Here is a 24,739-nt window from a genome sequence, read left to right on the forward strand (position 1 = left end):
GTTCTATGGCTCTAAAGCATCTCTGCTGACCTGGTTCACTGGCTCTACGGCAGCTCTGCTGACCTGGTTCTCTGGCTCTAAAGCAGCTCTGCTGACCTGGTTTTCTCCCTCTAAAGAGCTCTGCTGACCTGGTTCTCTGGCTCTAAAGCAGTTCTGCTGACCTGGTTCTCTGCCTCTAGAGCAGCTCTGCTGACCTGGTTCTCTGGCTCTAAAGCAGCTCTGCTGACCTGGTCCCTTGGCTCTAAAGCAGCTCTGCTGACCTGGTTCTCTCCCTCTAAAGCAGCTCTGCTGACTGGTTCTCTTGCTCTAAAGCAGCTCTACTGACCTGGTTTCTCTGGCTCTACAGCAGCTCTGCCGACCTGGTTCTCTGGCTCTAGAGCAGCTCTACTGACCTGGTTCTTTGGCTCTAGGGTAGCTCTGCTGACCTGGTTCTCTGACTCTACAGCAGCTCTGCTGACCTGGTTCTCTGGCTCTAAAGCAGCTCTGCTGATCTGGTTCTCTCCCTCTAAGGCAGTTCTGCTGACCTGGTTTCTCTGACTCTAAAGCAGCTCTGCTGACCTTGTCCTCTCCCTCTAAAGCAGCTCTGCTGACTTGGATCTCTGCCTCTAGAGCAGCTCTGCTGGCCTGGTTCTCTGGCTCTAAAGCAGCTCTGCTGACCTTGTTCTATGGCTCTAAAGCATGTCTGCTGACCTGGTTCACTGGCTCTAGGGCAGCTCTGCTGACCTGGTTCTCTGGCTCTAAAGCAGCTCTGCCGACCTGGTTTTATCCCTCTAAAGAGCTCTGCTGACCTGGTTCTCTGGCTCTAAAGCAGTTCTGCTGACCTGGTTCTCTGCCTCTAGAGCAGCTCTGCTGACCTGGTTCTATGGCTCTAAAGCAGCTCTGCTGACCTGGTTCTATGGTTCTGGAGCAGCTCTGCTGACCTGGTCCTCTGGCTCTAAAGCAGTTCTGTTGACCTGGTTCTCTCCCTCTAAAGCATCTCTGCTGGCCTGGTTTCTCTGGCTCTACAGCAGCTCTGATGACCTGGTTCTCTGGCTCTAGAGCAGCTCTGCTGACCTAGTTCTTAGGCTCTAGAGCAGCTCTGCTGACCTGGTTCTCTGGCTCATCAACAGCTCTGCTGACCCAGTTCTATGGCTCTAAAGCAGCTCTGCTGACCCGGGTCTATGGCTCTAAAGCAGCTCTGTTGACCTGGTCCCTTGGCTCTAAGGCAGCTCTGCTGACCTAGTTCTCTCCCTCTAAAGCAGCTCTGCTGACCTGGTTCTCTCGCACTAAAGCAGCTCTACTGACCTGGTTTCTCTGACTCTACAGCAGCTCTGATGACCTGGTTCTCTGGTTCTAGAGCAGCTCTGCTGACCTGGGTCTTAGGCTCTAGAGCAGCTCTGCTGACCTGGTTCTCTTGCTCTAAAGCAGCTCTGCTGACCTGGTCCCTTGGCTCTAAAGCAGCTCTGCTGACCCGGTTCTCTCGCTCTAAAGCATCTCTACTGACCTGGTTTCTCTGGCTCTACAGCAGCTCTGCTGACCTGGTTTCTCTGGCTCTACAGCAGCTCTGCTGACCTGGTTTTCTGGCTCTATAGCAGCTCTGCTGACCTGGTTCATATTCTCTAGAGCAGCTCTGCTGACCTGGTTCTCTGGCTCTAAAGCAGCTCTGCTGACCTGGTTCTATGGCTCTAAAGCAGCTCTGCTGACTTGGTTCTCTGGCTCTAGAGCAGCTCAACTGACCTGGTTCTCTGGCTCTAAAGCAGCTCTGCTGACCTGGTTTTCTGTCTCTAAAGCAGTTCTGCTGGCCTGGTTCTCTGGCTCTAAAGCAGATCTGTTGACCTGGTTCTCTCCCTCTACAGCATCTCTGCTGACCTGGTTTCTCTGGCTCTACAGCAGCTCTGATGACCTGGTTCTCTGGCTCTAGAGCAGCTCTGCTAACCTAGGGCCCGATTCACAGAACAAACTTAAGACAAAATCCTAAACTTAGTTCCATTTTAGTATTCACAGAATGCACTTACTACTTCTGGTATTCACAGAATGAACTTACTACTTTTGCGATTCACAGAATAAACTTACTACTTTTGCTATTCACAGAATGGATTTACGGCTACTAACTTTACGTCCGCACTCGGGACGGAAATTCCGGCCCGGAGGCGGAGCTTCCGGCCCAGAGGTGGAGATTTTAAATCTCCGCCACTGGCCGGAATCCCCACCTTCGGGCCGGAAGCTCCGCCTCCGGGCCGGAATTTCCGGCCCGAGTGCGGACGTAAAGTTAGTAGTCGTAAATCCATTCTGTGAATAGCAAAAGTAGTAAGTTTATTCTGTGAATCGCAAAAGTAGTACGTTCATTCTGTGAATACCAGAAGTAGTAAGTGCATTCTGTGAATACCAAAATGGTACTAAGTTTAGGATTTTGTCTTAAGTTTGTTCTGTGAATCGGGCCCCTAGTTCTTAGGCTCTAGAGCAGCTCTGCTGACCTGGTTCTCTGGCTCATCAACAGCTCTGCTGACCCAGTTCTATGGCTCTAAAGCAGCTCTGCTGACCCCGGTCTATGGCTCTAAAGCAGCTCTGTTGACCTGGTCCCTTGGCTCTAAGGCAGCTCTGCTGACCTAGTTCTCTCCCTCTAAAGCAGCTCTGCCGACCTGGTTCTCTCGCACTTAAACAGCTCTACTGACCTGGTTTCTCTGGCTCTACAGCAGCTCTGATGACCTGGTTCTCTGGTTCTAGAGCAGCTCTGCTGACCTGGGTCTTAGGCTCTAGAGCAGCTCTGCTGACCTGGTTCTCTGGCTCTAAAGCAGCTCTGCTGACCTGGTCCTTTGGCTCTAAAGCAGCTCTGCTGACCTGGTTCTCTCCCTCTAAAGCAGCTCTGCTGACCTGGTTCTCTTGCTCTAAAGCAGCTCTATTGACCTGGTTTCTCTGGCTCTACAGCAGCTCTGCTGACCTGGTTCTCTGGCTCTAGAGCAGCTCTACTGACCTGGTTCTTTGGCTCTAGGGCAGCTCTGCTGACCTGGTTCTCTGACTCTAAAGCAGCTCTGCTGACCTGGTTCTCTGGCTCTAAAGCAGATCTGCTGATCTGGTTCTCTCCCTCTAAAGCAGCTCTGCTGACCTGGTTTCTCTGACTCTAAAGCAGCTCTGCTGACCTTGTTCTCTCCCTCTAAAGCAGCTCTGCTGACTTGGATCTCTGCCTCTAGAGCAGCTCTGCTGGCCTGGTTCTCTGGCTCTAAAGCAGCTCTGCTGACCTTGTTCTATGGCTCTAAAGCATCTCTGTTGACCTGGTTCGCTGGCTCTAGGGCAGCTCTGCTGACCTGGTTCTCTGGCTCTAAAGCAGCTCTGCTGACCTGGTTCTATGGCTCTAGAGCAGCTCTGCTGACCTGGTCCTCTGGCTCTAACGCAGTTCTGTTGACCTGGTTCTCTCCCTCTAAAGCATCTCTGCTGACCTGGTTTCTCTGGCTCTACAGCAGCTCTGCTGACCTGGTTCTCTGGCTCATCAACAGCTCTGCTGACCCAGTTCTATAGCTCTAAAGCAGCTCTGCTGACCCGGGTCTATGGCTCTAAAGCAGCTCTGTTGACCTGGTCCCTTGGCTCTAAGGCAGCTCTGCTGACCTAGTTCTCTCCCTCTAAAGCAGCTCTGCTGACCTGGTTCTCTCGCACTAAAGCAGCTCTACTGACCTGGTTTCTCTGACTCTACAGCAGCTCTGATGACCTGGTTCTCTGGTTCTAGAGCAGCTCTGCTGACCTGGGTCTTAGGCTCTAGAGCAGCTCTGCTGACCTGGTTCTCTTGCTCTAAAGCAGCTCTGCTGACCTGGTCCCTTGGCTCTAAAGCAGCTCTGCTGACCTGGTTCTCTCGCTCTAAAGCATCTCTACTGACCTGGTTTCTCTGGCTCTACAGCAGCTCTGCTGACCTGGTTTCTCTGGCTCTACAGCAGCTCTGCTGACCTGGTTTTCTGGCTCTATAGCAGCTCTGCTGACCTGGTTCATATTCTCTAGAGCAGCTCTGCTGACCTGGTTCTCTGGCTCTAAAGCAGCTCTGCTGACCTGGTTCTATGGCTCTAAAGCAGCTCTGCTGACTTGGTTCTCTGGCTCTAGAGCAGCTCAACTGACCTGGTTCTCTGGCTCTAAAGCAGCTCTGCTGACCTGGTTTTCTGTCTCTAAAGCAGTTCTGCTGGCCTGGTTCTCTGGCTCTAAAGCAGATCTGTTGACCTGGTTCTCTCCCTCTACAGCATCTCTGCTGACCTGGTTTCTCTGGCTCTACAGCAGCTCTGATGACCTGGTTCTCTGGCTCTAGAGCAGCTCTGCTAACCTAGGGCCCGATTCACAGAACAAACTTAAGACAAAATCCTAAACTTAGTACCATTTTAGTATTCACAGAATGCACTTACTACTTCTGGTATTCACAGAATGAACTTACTACTTTTGCGATTCACAGAATAAACTTACTACTTTTGCTATTCACAGAATGGATTTACGGCTACTAACTTTACGTCCGCACTCGGGACGGAAATTCCGGCCCGGAGGCGGAGCTTCCGGCCCAGAGGTGGAGATTTTAAATCTCCGCCACTGGCCGGAATCCCCACCTTCGGGCCGGAAGCTCCGCCTCCGGGCCGGAATTTCCGGCCCGAGTGCGGACGTAAAGTTAGTAGTCGTAAATCCATTCTGTGAATAGCAAAAGTAGTAAGTTTATTCTGTGAATCGCAAAAGTAGTACGTTCATTCTGTGAATACCAGAAGTAGTAAGTGCATTCTGTGAATACCAAAATGGTACTAAGTTTAGGATTTTGTCTTAAGTTTGTTCTGTGAATCGGGCCCCTAGTTCTTAGGCTCTAGAGCAGCTCTGCTGACCTGGTTCTCTGGCTCATCAACAGCTCTGCTGACCCAGTTCTATGGCTCTAAAGCAGCTCTGCTGACCCCGGTCTATGGCTCTAAAGCAGCTCTGTTGACCTGGTCCCTTGGCTCTAAGGCAGCTCTGCTGACCTAGTTCTCTCCCTCTAAAGCAGCTCTGCCGACCTGGTTCTCTCGCACTTAAACAGCTCTACTGACCTGGTTTCTCTGGCTCTACAGCAGCTCTGATGACCTGGTTCTCTGGTTCTAGAGCAGCTCTGCTGACCTGGGTCTTAGGCTCTAGAGCAGCTCTGCTGACCTGGTTCTCTGGCTCTAAAGCAGCTCTGCTGACCTGGTCCTTTGGCTCTAAAGCAGCTCTGCTGACCTGGTTCTCTCCCTCTAAAGCAGCTCTGCTGACCTGGTTCTCTTGCTCTAAAGCAGCTCTATTGACCTGGTTTCTCTGGCTCTACAGCAGCTCTGCTGACCTGGTTCTCTGGCTCTAGAGCAGCTCTACTGACCTGGTTCTTTGGCTCTAGGGCAGCTCTGCTGACCTGGTTCTCTGACTCTAAAGCAGCTCTGCTGACCTGGTTCTCTGGCTCTAAAGCAGCTCTGCTGATCTGGTTCTCTCCCTCTAAAGCAGCTCTGCTGACCTGGTTTCTCTGACTCTAAAGCAGCTCTGCTGACCTTGTTCTCTCCCTCTAAAGCAGCTCTGCTGACTTGGATCTCTGCCTCTAGAGCAGCTCTGCTGGCCTGGTTCTCTGGCTCTAAAGCAGCTCTGCTGACCTTGTTCTATGGCTCTAAAGCATCTCTGTTGACCTGGTTCGCTGGCTCTAGGGCAGCTCTGCTGACCTGGTTCTCTGGCTCTAAAGCAGCTCTGCTGACCTGGTTCTATGGCTCTAGAGCAGCTCTGCTGACCTGGTCCTCTGGCTCTAACGCAGTTCTGTTGACCTGGTTCTCTCCCTCTAAAGCATCTCTGCTGACCTGGTTTCTCTGGCTCTACAGCTGCTCTGATGACCTGGTTCTCTGGCTCTAGAGCAGCTCTGCTGACCTAGTTCTTAGGCTCTAGAGCAGCTCTGCTGACCTGGTTCTCTGGCTCATCAACAGCTCTGCTGACCCGGTTCTATGACTCTAAAGCAGCTCTGCTGACCCGGGTCTATGGCTCTAAAGCAGCTCTGTTGACCTGGTCCCTTGGCTCTAAAGCAGCTCTGCTGACCTAGTTCTCTCCCTCTAAAGCAGCTCTGCTGACCTGGTTCTCTCGCACTAAAGCAGCTCTACTGACCTGGTTTCTCTGGCTCTACAGCAGCTCTGATGACCTGGTTCTCTGGTTCTAGAGCAGCTCTGCTGACCTGGGTCTTAGGCTCTAGAGCAGCTCTGCTGACCTGGTTCTCTGGCTCTAAAGCAGCTCTGCTGACCTGGTCCCTTGGCTCTAAAGCAGCTCAGCTGACCTGGTTCTCTCCCTCTAAAGCAGCTCTGCTGACCTGGTTCTCTCGCTCTAAAGCAGCTCTACTGACCTGGTTTCTCTGGCTCTACAGCAGCTCTACTGACCTGGTTCTCTGGCTCTAGAGCAGCTCTACTGACCTGGTTCTTTGGCTCTAGGGCAGCTCTGCTGACCTGGTTCTCTGACTCTAAAGCAGCTCTGCTGACCTGGTTCTCTGGCTCTAAAGCAGCTCTGCTAATCTGGTTCTCTCCCTCTAAAGCAGCTCTGCTGACCTGGTTTCTCTGACTCTAAAGCAGCTCTGCTGACCTGGTTCTCTCCCTCTAAAGCAGCTCTGCTGACTTGGTTCTCTGCCTCTAGAGCAGCTCTGCTGGCCTGGTTCTCTGGCTCTAAAGCAGCTCTGCTGACCTTGTTCTATGGCTCTAAAGCATCTCTGCTGACCTGGTTCTCTGGCTCTAAAGCAGCTCTGCTGACCCGGTTCTATGGCTCTAAAGAGATCTGCTGACCTGGCTCTCTGGTTCTATAGCAGTTCTGCTGACCTGGTTCTCTGCCTCTAGAGCAGCTCTGCTGACCTGGTTCTATGACTCTAAAGCAGCTCTGCTGACCTGGTTCTATGGCTCTAGAGCAGCTCTGCTGACCTGGTCATCTGGCTCTAAAGCAGTTCTGCTGACCTGGTTCTCTCCCTCTAAAGCAGATCTGCTGACCTGGTTTCTCTGGCTCTACAGCAGCTCTGCTGACCTGGTTCTCGGCCTCTAGAGCAGCTCTGCTGACCCGGGTCTCTGGCTCTACAACAGCTCTGCTGACCTGGTTTCTCTGGCTCTACAGCAGCTCTGCTGACCTGGTTCTCTGCGCTCACGATGCACGCACCCGACTTAGCAAAAATATATTTAAAAATAATATGTTTATTATAAGTACAAATATATTATTTTTAAGAATATCTTAGATAATCTCTTGCCCTAATATGTATATTAAAGACACATACATATCATTTTGGAACATACATTTTGTTGCAGAAGTGGTGCTCCCACCGAGCCCCAGCATGTATACGACGTCATGCGGGACCCGCCACTGTGCAAGCATCTCGTACCGTAATGCGCATGTGTCACAAATGTGCGGGAGCAGGAGTCGCGGACTGGTCGCATACCAATCACGCACATCACGTAGTATTAAATGTATATGATGTAACTGAAAAACACGCAGCCATCGCACACCGTACATGGATCCTTCACAACTTTTCAAAAATGGTGGTTAGAATCCGCGCACCCACCGTGATGTGTACGCTTTGAGTGCGCGACTCCGAAATAAATTTGGATTTTTTTAAAAAAAGAAAATAATATAAATATATTACAATAAAAAATTAAAACAAAAAAAGTGATCAATATTTCAGTTTAAATGTTTAAAAAATTTTTTTTTTGCAATTTTCAGAAGAATATGTTATTTATTGAATAAAATATTTATAAATAAACAGTTAAACATCTGTAGAAAATCAGTACAAAAATTAGGTATAGCTACTATCACACTTAAAAATTAGCCTTTAAAAAACCTTTGAAATTCACTTAAAAAAAACATAGGTTTCAGAGACGTTATAGTTAGAAATTAGCATTTCAAAAAGCTTTGAAATTCACTGAAAAAAACATAGGTTTCAGAGACGTTATAGTTAGAAATTAGCATTTAAAAAACCTTAGAAATTCACAGAAAAAACACAGGTTTCAGGGGTGTCATAGTTAGCTGGCCATTTCACTCATACAAGACCATAGAAATTCCTCCATTATAGTTAGTTCTGCTAACTATAACGTGCGCACCCGCAATGCACTGCTGATGATGTCACATTGTGCATCATTCATGACATGGTCAGCGACATCACTGATGACATCACTGATGACATCTCAAATCACTAATTTCTTATTTTGTTATGGAAAGAGTTTTCCATAAGGAGTGTAGGAGGGTTGTACTGCGGGCTCGTTGCACCATCACTAATACATGCACTTTGCCTTACAGTTTGTCAGCAAGTGTGGGATTCTTCTGCCTTGAGGGGGTTGTAGCCCCCAGAGAAACTAGGGTTTTTCTCTGGGAGGAGAATCCCATATGATGAAGCATGTCACCCAGGGTGAGTGAGGGATTACGTCCCTAAAGGGATTGCCCTTTCACTAGGTGAATTGGGCTTTTGTTTCTCATTCACACACCACCTTTTCCCCCTTTTTGTAATTTTAGACCTCAGGATTCTTAGTGTTCATAATTCTTCTGCCTTGACCTGTCTTCTAATAGTTAGGACCTTGTTTCTATTCAAAAAGTGTTTTTTCTTTTCCAAATAACTTCGGCGCCGGTTGACGAATCTTCGCGAAATTTTCAAAACGTTGGTCCCGCTCTGGTCAGTTCCTATCCTGAAAGTTTCGGGATGATTCGCCAAGCGGGGGCCGAGAAAAAAGTGGGGTCAAAAAACGTGTTTTCTCTATGTTAATTCCCATAGGACATTTTAGACACGACTTCAGCCCAAATGCGAAACGGAATTACACCAAATTTGGCAAGAAGGTAGCCCTTGGTTCAGAAAGAGACCTTTTTTTTAAATGGTGTAAATCTGTTCAGTACTTTCTGAGAAATTCAAAAAATAGAGGTCGGAAAATCATTTTTCCCATAGGAAACTTTAGACACGGTTACAGTCAAAACTGCTGAACAGAATTACACCAAATTTGGCAAAAAGGTAGTGCTTGGTTCAGAAAGCGCCCTTTTTGTTAAATGGTGTAAATCCGTTCAGAAGTTTTTGAGATATTAAAGGAAAAAAACCTTTATATATCTGGGTGGGACCTAACTACAAGCACGAGCTTGGCTCTAATTGGCAACCGACAATTCAATCCAGGAAGTGTTGGCAGCCATCTTGGTGCAATGCTTTTTAGGTCTCACCTAGCGACGCAGCGCATGCACTGCCCACTACACAAACACCACTACACTGTCCTAAACCCTAAAACACCACCCCCAGCACGACCCCCTACACTGCCCGAACACCACTGCACTGCCCTAAACCCTGACACACCACCCCCAGCATGACCCCCTACACTGCCCGCACACCACTGCACTGCCTTAAACCCTGAAACAACACCCCCAGCACGACCCCCTACACTGCCTGCACACCACTGCACTGCCCTAAACCCTGAAACACCATCCCCAGCATGACCCCCTACACTGCTGGAACACCACTGCACTGCCCTAAACCCTGAAACACCACCCCCAACACGACCCCCTACACTGTCCGAACACCACTGCATTGCCCTAAACCCTGAAACACCACCCCCAGCATGACCCCCTGCACTGCCCACACACCACTGCACTGCCCTAAACCCTGAAACACTATCCCCAGCACAACCCCCTACACTGCTGGAACACCACTGCACTGCCCTAAACCCTGAAACACCACCACCAGCAAGACCCCCTACACTGCCTTAAACCCTAAAACACCACCCCCTTCAAGACACCCTACACTGCCTCAACAACACTGCCCTGCCCTAAACCCTGAAACACCACCCCATGAACGACCCCCTACACTGCCCGAACACTACTGCACTGCCCGATACCCTGAAACACCATGCCCAGCATGACCCCATACACTGCCCAAACACCACTGCTCTGCCATAAACCCTGAAAAAAACTCCAGAATGACCCCCTACTCTGCCCGAACACCACTGCTCTGCCCTAAACCCTAAAACACCACCCCCAGCATGACCCCATACACTGACCCAACACCACTGCTCTGCCCTAAACCCTGACACACCAGCCTCAGCACGACACCTATACTGCCTGAACACCACTGCACTGCCCTAAACCCTGAAACACTAGCCCCAGCATGACCCCCTACACTGCCCGAACACCACTGCACTGCCCTAAACCCTGAAACACTAGCACCACCACGACCCCCTACACTGCCCGGACAAAACTGCACTACCCTAAACCCTGAAACACCACCCCAAGCATGACCCCCTACACTGCCCGAACACCACTGCTCTGCCCTAAACCCTAAAACACTACCCCACACGACCCCCTACTCTACCCAAACACCAATGCACTGCCCTAAACCCTAAAACACTACCCCCGCATGACCACCTTCACTACACAAACACCAATGCACTGCACTTAACCCTAAAAAACTACCCCCACACTATCCCCTACACTACCCAAACACCACTGCACTGCCCTAAACCCTAAAACACTACCCCAGCACGATCCACTACACTACCAAAACACCACTGCACTACCCTGAACCCTAAAACACTACCCCAGAAAGACCCCCTACATTACCCAAACACCACTGCACTTCCCTGAACCCTAAAACACTACCCCCTGCACAACCCCCTACACTACTCAAACACAACTGCACTACCCTAAACCCTAAAATACCTCCCTCAGCACGACCCCCTACACTTGCCGAACACCACTGCACTGCCCTAAACCCTGAAACATTACCCCAACTCGACCCCCTACACTGCCCGAACACCAGTGCACTGCCCTAAACCCTAAAACACCACCTCCAGCACGACCCCTACACTGCCCAAACACCACTGCACTACCCTAAACCCTAAAACACCACCCTAGCACAACCCCCTACACTGCCCAAAAGCCACTGATGTGCCCTAAACCCTGAAACACCACCCCTAGCAAGACCCCCTAAACTAACTGAACACCACTGCACTAAACCATGAAACACCACCCCCAGCACGTCCCCCTACCCTCCCTGAACACCACTGCCCTAAACCCTAAAACACCACCCCCAGCACGACGCCCTACACAACCCAACACCACTGCTCTGCCCTAAACCCTAAAACACCACCCCCAGCACGACCCCCTACACTATCCGAACACCACTGCTCTGCCCTAAACCCTAAAACACCACCACCAGCAAGACCCCCTACACTACCCGAACACCAATGCACTGCCCTAAACCCTAAAACACTACCCCCGCATGACCACCTTCACTACACAAACACCAATGCACTGCACTAAACCCTAAAAAACTACCCCCGCACTATCCCCTACCCTACCCAAACACCACTGCACTGCCCTAAACCCTAAAACACTACCCCAGCACGATCCACTAGACTACCCAAACACCACTGCACTACTCTAAACCCTAACACACTACCCCCAGAACAACCCCCTACATTACCCAAACACCACTGCACTTCCCTAAACCCTAAAACACTACCCCTGCAAAACCCCCTACACTACCCAAACACAACTGCACTACCCTAAGCCCTAAAATACCTCCCTCAGCACGACCCCCTACACTTGCTGAACACCACTGCACTGCCCTAAACCCTGGAACATTACCCCAGCACGACCCCCTACACTGCCCGAACACCACTGCACTGCCCTAAACCCTAAAACACCACCTCCAGCACGACCCCCTACACTGCCCAAACACCACTGCACTACCCTAAACCCTAAAACACCACCCTAGCACAACCCCCTACACTGCCCGAAAGCCACTGCTGTGCCATAAACCCTGAAACACCACCCCTAGCAAGACCCCCTAAACTAACTGAACACCACTGCACTAAACCATGAAAAACCTCCCCCAGCACGTCCCCCTACCCTGCCCGAACACCACTGCACTGCCCTAAACCCTAAAACACCACCCCAGCACGACGCCCTACACTACCCGAACACCACTGCTCTGCCCTAAACCCTAAAACACCACCCCCAGCACGACCCCCTACACTACCCGAACACCACTGCTCTGCCCTAAACCCTAAAACACCACCACCAACAAGACCCCCTACACTACCCGAACATGACTACTCTGCCCTAAACCCTAAAACACTACCCCGCACGACCCCCTTCACTACTCAAACACCAATGCACTGCACTAAACCCTAAAACACTACCCCCGCACAATGCCCTACACTACCCAAGCACCACTGCAGTTCCCTTAACCCTAAAACACTACCCCCTGCATGACCCCTACACTACCAAAACACAACTGCACTACACTAAACCCTAAAATACCTCCCCCCGCATGACCCCCTACATTAACCAAAGACCGCCGCACTACCCTAAACCCTAAAACACGACCCCCTACACTACACAATTACTGCTGCACTACCCTAAACCCTAAAACACTATCCCCTGCACGACCCACTACACTACCCAAACACCACTGCACTGCCCTAAACCCTAAAACACCACCCCCAGCACGACTCCCTACACTACCTGAACACAACTGCACTGCCCTACACCCTGAAACACCACCCCAGCACGACCCCCTACACTGCCCGAACACCACTCCACTGCCCTAAACCCTGAAACACCGACCACCTATACTGCCCAAATACCACTGCACTGCCCTAAACCCTGAAACACCAGCCCCAGCACGACCCCTTAGACTGCCCGAACACCACTGCACTGCCCTAAGTCCTGAAACACCAGCCCCAACACGATCTCCTACACTGCCCGAACACCACTGCACTGTCCTAAACCCTGAAACACCAGCCCCAGAAAGACCCCCTACAATGTCCGAACACCACTGCCCCAAAACCCTGAAACACTAGCCCCAGCATGACCCCTACACTGCCCGAACACCATTGCACTGCCCGAAACCCTGAAACACCACCCCCTGCACAACCCCCTACACTGCCCGAACACCACTGCACTGCACTATACCCTGAAACACCACAACCAGCATGACCGCCTACATTACCTGAACACCACTGCACTGTCCTAAACCCTGAAACACCGTCCCGAGCATGACCCCCCACACTGCCCGAACATCACTGCTCTGCCCTAAACCCTACAACATCCACCCCCAGCATGGCCCCCTACACTACACGAACACCACTGCACTGCACTGCACTATACCCTGAAACACCACCCCCAGCAAGATCCCCTACACTGCCCGAACGCCACTGCACTGCCCTAAACCCTGAAACACCACCCCCTGCATGACCCCCTGCACTGCCCAAACGCCACTGCACTGCCCTGAACCCTGAAACACCCCCCCGCACGACCCCCTACACTGCCCGAACTGACTGCCATAAATCCTGAAACCCCACACCCACAAGACCCCCTACACTGCCCGAAAACCACTGCACAAAACCCTGAAACACCACCCCATGCAAGACCCCCTACACTGCCCGAACAACACTGCCCTAAACCCTAAAACACAACCACCAGCACACCCCCTACATTGCCTGACCACCACTGCACTGCCCTAAACCCTAAAACACAACCACCAGCACACCCCCTACACTGCCCAAACACCACTGCACTGCCCTAAAGACTAAAACACCACCCCAGGAACAACCCCCTACACTGCTCGAACACCACTGCACTGCCCTAAACCCTGAAACACCACCCCCAGCCCAACCCCCTACACAGCCCGAACACCACTGCACTGCTCTAAACCCTGAAACATCACCCCGTGACTAACCCCTTACACGGCCCGACCACCACTGCACTGTCCTAAACACTGAAACACAACACCCTGCACTGCCCCCTACATGGCCTGAACACCACTGCAATGCCCTAAACCCTGAAACACCACCCCCAGCACGACTCCCTACACTACCTGAACACAACTGCACTGCCCTACACCCTGAAACACCACCCCAGCATGACCCCCTACACTGCCCGAACACCACTCCACTGCCCTAAACCCTGAAACACCACCCACCTGCACGACCACCTATACTGCCCAAATACCACTGCACTGCCCTAAACCCTGAAACACCAGCCCCAGCACAACCCCGTAGACTGCCCGAACACCACTGCACTGCCCTAAGTCCTGAAACACCAGCCCCAACACGATCTCCTACACTGCCCGAACACCACTGCACTGTCCTAAACCCTGAAACACCAGCCCCAGCAAGACCCCCTACAATGTCCGAACACCACTGCTCCAAAACCCTGAAACACTAGCCCCAGCATGACCCTTACACTGCCCGAACACCATTGCACTGCCCTAAACCCTGAAACACCACCCCCTGCACAACCCCCTACACTGCCCGAACACCACTGCACTGCACTATACCCTGAAACACCACACCCAGCATGACCGCCTACATTACCTGAACACCACTGCACTGTCCTAAACCCTGAAACACTGTCCCGAGCATGACCCCCTACACTGCCCGAACATCACTGCTCTGCCCTAAACCCTACAACATCCACCCCCAGCATGGCCCCCTACACTACACGAACACCACTGCACTGCACTGCACTATACCCTGAAACACCACCCCCAGCAAGATCCCCTACACTGCCCGAACGCCACTGCACTGCCCTAAACCCTGAAACACCACCCCCTGCATGACCCCCTGCACTGCCCAAACGCCACTGCACTGCCCTGAACCCTGAAACCGACTGCCATAAATCCTGAAACCCCACACCCGCAAGACCCCCTACACTGCCCGAAAACCACTGCACAAATCCCTGAAACACCACCCCATGCAAGACCCCCTACACTGCCCGAACAACACTGCACTGCCCTAATCCCTAAAACACAACCACCAGCACACCCCCTACATTGCCTGACCACCACTGCACTGCCCTAAACCCTAAAACACAACCACCAGCACACCCCCTACACTGCCCAAACGCCAGTGCACTGCCCTAAAGACTAAAACACCACCCCAGGAACAACCCCCTACACTGCTCGAACACCACAGCACTTCCCTAAACCCTGAAACACCACCCCCAGCCCAACCCCCTACACAGCCCGAACACCACTGCACTGCTCTAAACCCTGAAACATCACCCATGACTAACCCCTTACACGGCCCGACCACCACTGCACTGTCCTAAACACTGAAACACAACACCCTGCACTGCCCCCTACATGGCCTGAACACCACTGCAATGCCCTAAACCCTGAAACACCACCCCCAGCATGACCACCCACCCGGCCCGAACACTCCTGCACTGCCCTAAACCCTGAAACACCACCTCCAGCAGGACACCCTACACGGCCCAAACACCACTGCACTGCCCTAAACCCTGAACACCATCCCCTGCACGACCCCCTACACTGCCCGAACACCACTGCACTGCCTTAAACCCTGAAACACCACCCCCAGCACGACCCCCTACACTGCCCGAACACCACGGCACTGCCCTAATCCCTGAAACACCACCCCCCTGCACGACACTCTACACTGTCCGAACATCACTGCACTGCCCTACACCCTGAAACACCACCCCCTGCATGACCCCCTACATTGCCCAAACTCCACTGCACTGCCCTAAACCCTGAAAGACCACCCCCCTGTACGACCCCCTACACTGCCCTAACACCACTGCACTGCCCTAAACCCTGAAACACCACCACTAGCACGACCCCTTCACTGCCCGAACACCACTGCACTGCCCTAAACGCTAAAACACCACCCCCACCACGACCCCCTACACTGCCCAAAAACCACTGCACTGACCTAAACCCTAAAACACCACCCCAGCACGACCCCCTACACTGCCCGAACACCACTGCACTACCTTAATTCCTAAAATCTCCCCCCTGCCACTTCCCCCTACACTACCCAAAGAGCTCTGAACTACCCTAAACCCTAAAATAAGACCCCCTACACTACACAAACACCACTGCACTACCCTAAACCCTAAACACATAACCCCCAGCATGACCCCCTACACTACACAAACACCACTGCACTACCCTAAACCCTATAACACTACCCCCAGCACGACACCCTACACTACCCAAATACCACTGCACTACCCTAAACCCTAAAACACTACACCCAGAACAACCCCCTACATTACCCAAACACCACTGCACTTCCCTAAACCCTAAAACACTACCCCCGCACGACCCCCTTCACTACACAAACACCAATGCCCAGCACTAAACCCTAAAACAATACCTTCGCACAATCTCCTACACTACCCAAACACCACTGCACTACCCTAAACCCTAAAACACTACCCCCAGAACTACCCCCTACATTACCCAAACACCACTGCATTTCCCTAAACCCTAAAACACTACCTCGTGCACGACCCCCTACACTACCCAAACACAACTGCACTACCCAAAACCCAAAAACACCTCCCCCCACACGACCCCCTACACTAACCAAAGACTGCTGCACTACCCTAAACCCTTTAACACTACTGTTAGACCTGGCACCTTGGCGTGAGTTTCCCTTCCACTTTTTGCTGATGTGCCTCATTGTGTTTTGTTGGTGTTTGCTGCTCAGGGCACTGTGCCACTGCTTATCAGTGCCACAGTGCAAGTGCTCCCTATTGAAAAGTGTATACATTGATTGGTGTCCATGATTGGCTTATTTGGTTTACTATCAGCCCCTAGTAAAGTGCACCAGGAGTGCCAGGGCTTGTAAATGCAAATGCTGCTGGTGGGCTTGCAGCACTGGTTGTGCTACCCACAGAAGCGGCCTAGTAAAATGTGTCTACGGTCTGCCACTGCAGAACCTGCGCGCGGTCTGGTACTGACGTGCTGATTGCGCAAGTGCACCTACTTGCCAGTCCCCAAACCTTCCCTTAACTACATATTAGTCACCCCTCTGGTAGGCCCAAGCGCAGGGTGCATTGGAGGTATAAGGTAGGACATGCCCTGATGTGTGTGGCATGTCCTAATAGTGAATTACAGCCATTTTCTTTTTTCACTATTGAAGGCTACCTGCTCTCCATAGGCCAGAATGGGCTGCTGGAATTACTACACGCTGTAATCCCAGTGGACTCATAGAGCATGGTAGAAAGTTATATTTAGTATGCCTGAACTCAGAATAATAAAATACTTCTTTTAGTAAAGTTTATTTTAATATCCTGTGTTTGTAAATACTACTTTTAGAAAGTTAGTATTTACTGACCTGGCCATTTCAGTCCGCCTCTGCTGTGTGTGTGTGTTCTGCCTAGCAACAGTGAAGAGCAGGGCTGGGGAATTCCAGGAGACAGGCTGGCTGCCAGGTGGTGGGTAGAGATATTACACCAGGATGGGTGGGAGGAGTACACCTTTGACTCTGAATAGACCTGTGCTCTGCCACCACAAAGCCGGCTCCGCCCCCTGTGTAGCGGCTGATGTCTCTGCCCTGCTGCTGAAAGGAAAGAGCAGAGTCACCACAACAAAGTGCTCCAAAACTGGACTGAGCCAGGCCCAGGCCCCCTGGCGACAAAGAACAAAAGAATTGTGCTATAAAAGAAGGAGCCCTGCTCCTAAAAAATCAGATCCTGTTTGCGCCAGACGAACCTCTGCCTGAAGGAGAAGGACCTGGAGAAGCTGAAGGAGGAATACTGTCCCTCTGCTTGAGAGACTGGCCTGCAGTGGGTGCCTGTCTGCTGGAAGGAGAGGAAAAAACTAAAGGAAAAGACTTTGCATCAACTTGTGCATTCAAACCATCTCCAAGAGCTTGCTTGTGAACTTGCCCCCTGAACTGCGCCCCAGGAACAGTGGGCGCTACCTTTCCCCCAGAAGAGGAAAGGCTGCTGGAAGCGATCCTGTGACGCTGACCCCTGAGGACCTTGTGCCCCTTATCTGAGCACCGTGACATCTGCCACCGGGGCTACTGCGAGCACCGCAAAGACCTGTCCATCTGGTCCAAGCACCGCAAGTAACTGCCCCCGAGCCGTAGCTCGCACCGCGAACAAAGAAACTCATCCGGCTCCAAGCGCTGAGCCTCTGCGACCCCCCCCCTGGCCGTGGAAGCTCCTGTGAAGACCGGCGACGCACTGTGTGTCCCCTTCGTGAAGCTGACAGCGTGACGTGCTGAGGAGATTGCCCCCGAGCTGACCCTCCTGCTTCTGCCTGTGATCGTGTGACCGAGACTGTCCTGGAGCACCCCACGAAGCACAGCCGCCCACTGCCAAGAAGGGACGACAACGCGACGTGGGACGCTCCTGCCAGGACCCCTGAAGCTGCTGTGATCACCCCCTGTGCCAGAAAAGGTACTGTGCCCTGAAAGTGCCGCTGTACGAGGCCTCCCGTGCTCTGTGCGGTGCCAGCGTAGCGCTACGTGACTCACGTGTGAAGCGCGAGCTTTGGTACGGTCCGTAGCAGCTGTTCGCAGCGTCCCAACGGACGTACGGCTCCTACAGCATAAAGACATTGACTGTGCTCACGCGAGAAGCGTGAGGTTTGGAGAGGCGTACCCGACGTGTACGACACATACCTACGAGGGTACGGTCCGTACGGTTCACTGCCAGCATACGCGTGCTCACGCGAGAAGCGTGAGGAACGGCAAGCGTACTCGTGCTCACGCGAGAAGTGTGAGAAACGGCAAGACACCTCTGAAACCTTGTACAAAGCGTAACAAAGGCGCTACGAAGTGCACAGAACCCCTAAGAAGCCTATTTTAAGTATAATTTTGCCATTTTAAGAACTGTGGACTGCCTGAAAGTAACTGGAACATTATTTAAGCAAGAGGACTGTATTTTGACAACCTACCTAAAAGAAATCTTTTATATAAAGAACTTTATTCTTGATAAATACAGCCTTGTATCTTTGTGTGGTGGGGAGGTGATTATTGTGTGAGATATCTTGAACGCTTAACCTAATGCCCTCTGGAATCTAGCCTGACTGCTCGCGCCACGTTACCTAGAGGGTGAGCAGGGGTTACTTTTAGGAGGTGATCCTACGCCCTGACTTAGAGGAAAGGGTCCCTGCTTGTCGCAAGTGCATACCTGCGCCAACCAGAGACCCCGGATTCTAACATTGGTGGCAGCGGTGAGGATTTACGGATTTGCGTTCTGATTACTAGCCATTGCACAGTGAGGACAGTCCAGTAGCTTGACCCACAGAACTTTTTAATTTCGAATTCGCTTGCCAAGTAAAGAAGATCCCTTGCGTCTGAAGCCATTCCAGTCTCACACAGCACAGAGGATTCAGCATCTGGAATCTCTGAGAGAGAGGAACTAGTATGGGATGAGTCCGAACTGGATAGCTACTCAAAAAACAAACTCGAGCATCTCTGCAGGCAGCTCAAGGTCCCACGTAGAGGATACAGGCTCAAATCACACTTCCTAATGGCAATGAGAGCCTGGGTGGAATCAAGGGGTGCAGCTGAGGATGTTGTACCTGAGGAAGTTGACTGAGTAGAAGCAGCGGAGAGCGTCCACAGTGTTGGCAGAGGCCTGTCGCCAGAGGAGCTGGCAGACAGACAGGCCGCAAGAGAGCAAGAAGTCACTTTAGCAAAGCTGAAATTAAATGGCCAATTGAAGCTAGAGAGCAAGAAACTGGCTCTTGAAGAAAGAAGAATGGAATATGACCTGAAAATGAGGGAGCTGGAATTAAAGGCCAAAAGCTTGGAAAACCCTCCCTCTGGTGGCAGCGCAACACCGGTGCAGGTAGAGTCAAGGGTGTACATGCCAAAAGATGTAGTTAAGGAATACTTTAAGAATGATGACATAGGGCTGTGGTTTAAGGCCTATGAGGTAGCCATGTCTTCCCACCGGGTCCCTGAGAGAGATTGGGGAGCGGGATTGTGGGGACGGTTCCTTAGTGAGGGGTGGGTCACACTTCTAGATGTGACCTCTGATATATACAATTCTTACCCTTACATGAAGGAAGCTTTAATGAATAGATATGGGCTCACTCCTGAATTATATAGACAGAGGTTCAGGGGGTGTACCAAGATTGCGGAGAGTACGTATGTGGAGTATGTAACCTTTTTCTGCAGAGCACTGGATGGCTGGGTGAAGGGTAGCAAAGTTGATGATTACCAAGGTCTCTTTGATTTAATTGCATGGGAGCACTTGTCGCTTAATTGTTTTCCTGAGCTACGCCAACACCTGATAGATAGCAAGCTGACTAACCCTAGGAAGCTTGCTGAGGAGGCGGACCGCTGGGTCAGCACCAGGGTCCACAAGGGTCAAGTGGGAGACTCTGCCAAGGGTGGGCAGGGTCCCCAGCAGAAGAGTGGGGGGGACAAGGGAAAACAGAAAGGGTCACAAAAAGGCCCCCAAAGTAATCCCCAAGGGAACCAGCAGAAAGGTTCTCAGCCTCCCCCACCCCCGAAGCCGACAGGGGCCCGACAGGTAAACCTGTTCCCAAGGGACCCGTCAATGTTATAATTTGGTGAACTGGGTCACTTTGCCAGTGATATCAAGTGTCGCCAGTATGGGAAACCAGCACCCACTGGTGCTCTACTGAAGCAAGTGGCTACAGTAGCCTTTGGGGAGGAGGTAGAAGTCCCAGGTGGGTGGGACCCCGTCCAACTGACCTTAGTCTCACTAGGAGACAGTGAGATGGTCCCAAGCGCCGACTTGCCCTCTAACACTAAAAAATATGGGCAAGTGGTGACCGTCAATGGGAAGAAGGTAGAGGCTCTTAGAGACACAGGAGCCAGCGTGACTGCAGTGTGGCAGCACCTGGTATCTCAAGAGCAGGTCGTACCCCATGCCTATTGTCGGGTTGTCAATGCTGACAACACAGAGAGTCATTGTCCAATGGCTCAAGTTCCCTTTGAGTGGGGGGGTCTCTGGTACTCTGCAAGTCGCTGTGAGAACTGCCATGCCTGTAGACTGTCTCCTAGGGAATGATTTGGAGAGCTCCCCTTGGGAAAAGGTGGAGAAGACAACTCACCTGCGGATGGTGGGTTTACCTGATTGGGCGTGCGTGACCATCCGGTCGATGGCAGTCAGTAGGGGTGTTGAAGGGACCCTGGAGCCTGAGGGAGAGGCCCAGGAACCGGCCTTAGGGAGAGGGCACGGGAGGCACGGGAAACCGGCTCCTCAAGTTCCCACGGCCCAGGAGTAAGCAGACCTTGAGGGGGATGCCCTGGAGCCTACCGGGGAACAGATAGCTAAACTGGGGGACCTGCCTGAGCTGACCCATTGGCAGCAAGAAGGAGGCCCCTCCAGGGAGGAATTCTGCAGGGAGCAGAAAGAGTGCCCCTCTCTAGTGGGTATGCGGCAGCAGGCTGCAGCCCAGGCCAATGGTGATCAGTCCGGTACTCCCTTGATCTACTGGGAGAACGACCTTCTGTACTCAGAGCCTAAGGTTGCTGAACCTGGGTCAGCCCGTGCGCTGGTGGTACCCCAGAAGTTTACAGCCTTCCTACTGGGGCTGGCTCACGACGTTCCGTTAGCAGGGCATTTGGGGCAGGACAAGACCTTCGAAAGGCTTGTCACCCACTTTTATGGGCCTCAAATGCGCAGGAGTTCTGACACTCACTGCAGGACATGCCAGACTTGCCAGGCAAGTGGCAAGAGTGGAAGGAAGCTGAAAGCTCCACTCCAACCTTTCCCTGTAGTCAGTACCCCTTTCCAACAAGTGGGGATTGACATTGTGGGGCCACTGGACCCCAAGACAGCCATGGGCAACAGGTTTATCCTGGTCTTGGTGGACCATGCCACCTGGTACCCTGAAGCCATCCCTCTGAGGACAGTGACGGCCCCCGTGGTGGGACGGGCACTGATGGGAATTTTCTCACGAGTAGGATTCCCTCTAGAGGTGGTGTCCGACAGGGGGACCAATTTCATATCGAAATATATCAAATCCCTTTGGCAAGAGTGTGGTGTGACATACAAGTTCACCACCCCTTACCATCCCCTAGGAAACGGGTTGGTTGAGCGCTTCAACCGAACGCTAAAAGGCATGATTATGGGTCTTGAGGAACCCATGAGGCGTAAGTGGGATGTCCTCTTACCATGCCTTCTCTTTGCGTACCGTGAAGTGCCACAGAAGTCTCTGGGGTTCAGTCCCTTTGAGCTTCTGTATGGTCACCCAGTACGAGGACCTCTTAGTTTGGTCAAGGAAGGCTGGGAGCAATCTCCCAGGAAACCTCCCCAGAATGTATACAGTTACATGCTGGCCTTTCGGAACCAGACTCGGCGTTTCAGGCAACTTGCTGAGGCAAACCTGGAAGCCAGCCAAGAGGAAATGAAGCGGTGGTACAACCAGAATGCCACTCTGGTTGAGCTTCAACCTGGTCAGAAGGTATGGGTCTTGGCCCCTGTGGAGCCTTGTGCACTCCAGGACAAGTGGACAGGACCCTTTGAGATTGTGGAGCGCAAGAGTTCTGTCACCTACTTGGTGGACTTGCAGTCTCCGAGGAACCCCTTGAGGGTCCTCCATGTCAATCGACTGAAGCCCCACTTGGAGAGGTCCGAAGTGGTCATGCTCTTGGCCACCGATGATGGGACGGAGGAGGAGTCTGAGCCTCTTCCTGACCTCTTGGTAGCCTCAGAGCGAGACGGGTCAGTGGATGGAGTTAACCTCTCACCCACCCTAACCCCTGAGCAACAGGATAACTGCCGCCAGCTGCTGGGGCAGTTTCCTGACCTGTTCTCCCTGGTTTCTGGTATCACAGATTGGTGCGTCCATGATGTGGATACAGGAGACAGCTTACCTGTGAAGCACAAGGTTTACAGGGTAACTAACAGGGTCAGAGCCTGCATCAAAGAGAAGGTCTCAAAGATGCTTGCTCTTGGGGTGGTTGAGTCCTCCAGCAGACCTTGGGCCAGCCAGTGGTCTTGGTCCCAAAGGGGGCAGCGCCGGGTGCCACACCCGAACTCCGGTTCTGTGTGGACTACAGAGGACTCAATTCAGTCACGAAGACTGATGCGCACCCCATCCCCAGAGCTGATGAGCTCATCGATCGGTTAGGGGCTGCTCGGTACCTCAGCACGTTTGATTTAACGTCTGGGTACTGGCAGATCGCCTTGACTGATGGGGCCAAAGAGAGGTCTGCATTCTCCACACCAGATGGGCACTAGCAGTTCCGGGTTATGCCGTTTGGGATGAAGAATGCCCCTGCCACCTTCCAGAGGTTGGTCAACCAGGTGTTGGCTGGGCTGACCGAGTTCAGCGCCACATTCCTGGATGACATCGCAGTGTTCGGTGGCACATGGAAAGAACACCTGCAACATCTCTGGGAAGTGTTGATGGCACTGCGCAAGGCAAGCCTCATGATCAAGGCAAGCAAGTGTCAGATTGGGCAGGGTTCCGTGGTGTACTTGGGACACCAAGTAGGGAGCGGCCAGGTGGCGCCCCTACAACCCAAGATCGAAACCAGCCTGGCTTGGGAGCCCCCAAAGACCCAGACGGAGGTGAGGGCCTTTTTAGGACTCACAGGGTACTACAGGAGGTTTGTCAAGGGGTATGGCAGCATCGTTGCCCCCTTGACAGAGCTGACTTCGAAGAAGCAGCCCAGAAAAGTGATATGGACTGACACCTGTCAGAAGGCCTTTGACACCCTGAAAACTGCCATGTGCACGGCGCCCGTGCTCCTGGCTCCTGACTTCTCCAAAGAATTTCTAGTGCAAACGGACGCATCAGAGCATGGTGTAGGGGCTGTTCTCTCACAGATGACTGAGGAGGGCTGGGACCAACCTGTAGCCTTCATAAGTAGGAGGTTACTTCCATGGGAACAAAGATGGAGTGTGATAGAGCGAGAAGCATTTGCTGTGGTCTGGGCGCTGAAGAAGCTGAGGCCCTACTTGTTTGGGACTCACTTCCGGGTTCAGACCGACCACAGGCCCCTCAGATGGTTGATGCAAATGAGGGGTGAGAACCCAAAACTGTTGAGGTGGTCCATCTCCCTACAGGGTATGGACTTTATGGTGGAGCATCGCCCTGGCACAGATCATGCCAATGCTGACGGTCTGTCCAGGTTTTTCCACCTTAGTGAAGAGGAACTCCCTGGGGTAGGGTTGTTCCCCCCACATTTCAGCTGGAGGGGACACGTGTTAGACCTGGCACCTTGGCGTGAGTTTCCCTTCCACTTTTTGCTGATGTGCCTCATTGTGTTTTGTTGGTGTTAGCTGCTCAGGGCACTGTGCCACTGCTAATCAGTGCCACAGTGCAAGTGCTCCCTTTTAAAAAGTGTATACATTGATTGGTGTCCATGATTAGCTTATTTGGTTTACTATCAGCCCCTAGTAAAGTGCACCAGGAGTGCCAGGGCTTGTAAATGCAAATGCTGCTGGTGGGCTTGCAGCACTGGTTGTGCCACCCACAGAAGCGGCCTAGTAAAATGTGTCTACGGTCTGCCACTGCAGATCCTGCGCGCGGTCTGGTACTGACGCGCTGATTGCGCAAGTGCACCTACTTGCCAGTCCCCAAACCTTCACTTAACTACATATTAGTCACCCCTCTGATAGGCGCAAGGGCAGGGTGCATTGTAGGTATAAGGTAGGACATGCCCTGATGTGTGTGGCATGTCCTAATAGTGAATTACAGCCATTTTCGTTTTTCACTATTGAAGGCTACCTGCTCTCCATAGGCCAGAATGGGCTGCTGGAATTACTACACGCTGTAATCCCAGTGGACTCATAGAGCATGGTAGAAAGTTATATTTAGTATGCCTGAACTCAGAATAATAAAATACTTCTTTTAGTAAAGTTTATTTTAATATCCTGTGTTTGTAAATACTACTTTTAGAAAGTTAGTATTTACTGACCTGGCCATTTCAGTCCGCCTCTGCTGTGTGTGTGTGTTCTGCCTAGCAACAGTGAAGAGCAGGGCTGGGGAATTCCAGGAGACAGGCTGGCTGCCAGGTGGTGGGTAGAGAGATTACACCAGGATGGGTGGGAGGAGTACACCTTTGACTCTGAATAG

General features: G+C 52.1%; 1 protein-coding gene across 1 annotated transcript in view; it reads left to right on the forward strand.

Moving 5' to 3' along the window:
* HCRTR2 (hypocretin receptor 2) overlaps window positions 1-24,739 on the forward strand; it is a 1,486,247-nt gene that overhangs the window by 990,948 nt on the left and 470,560 nt on the right. The gene's annotated exons all lie outside the window — the stretch shown is intronic.

The sequence above is a fragment of the Triturus cristatus genome, chromosome 6, assembly GCF_964204655.1.
Source record: "Triturus cristatus chromosome 6, aTriCri1.1, whole genome shotgun sequence".
Taxonomy (NCBI): domain Eukaryota; kingdom Metazoa; phylum Chordata; class Amphibia; order Caudata; family Salamandridae; genus Triturus; species Triturus cristatus.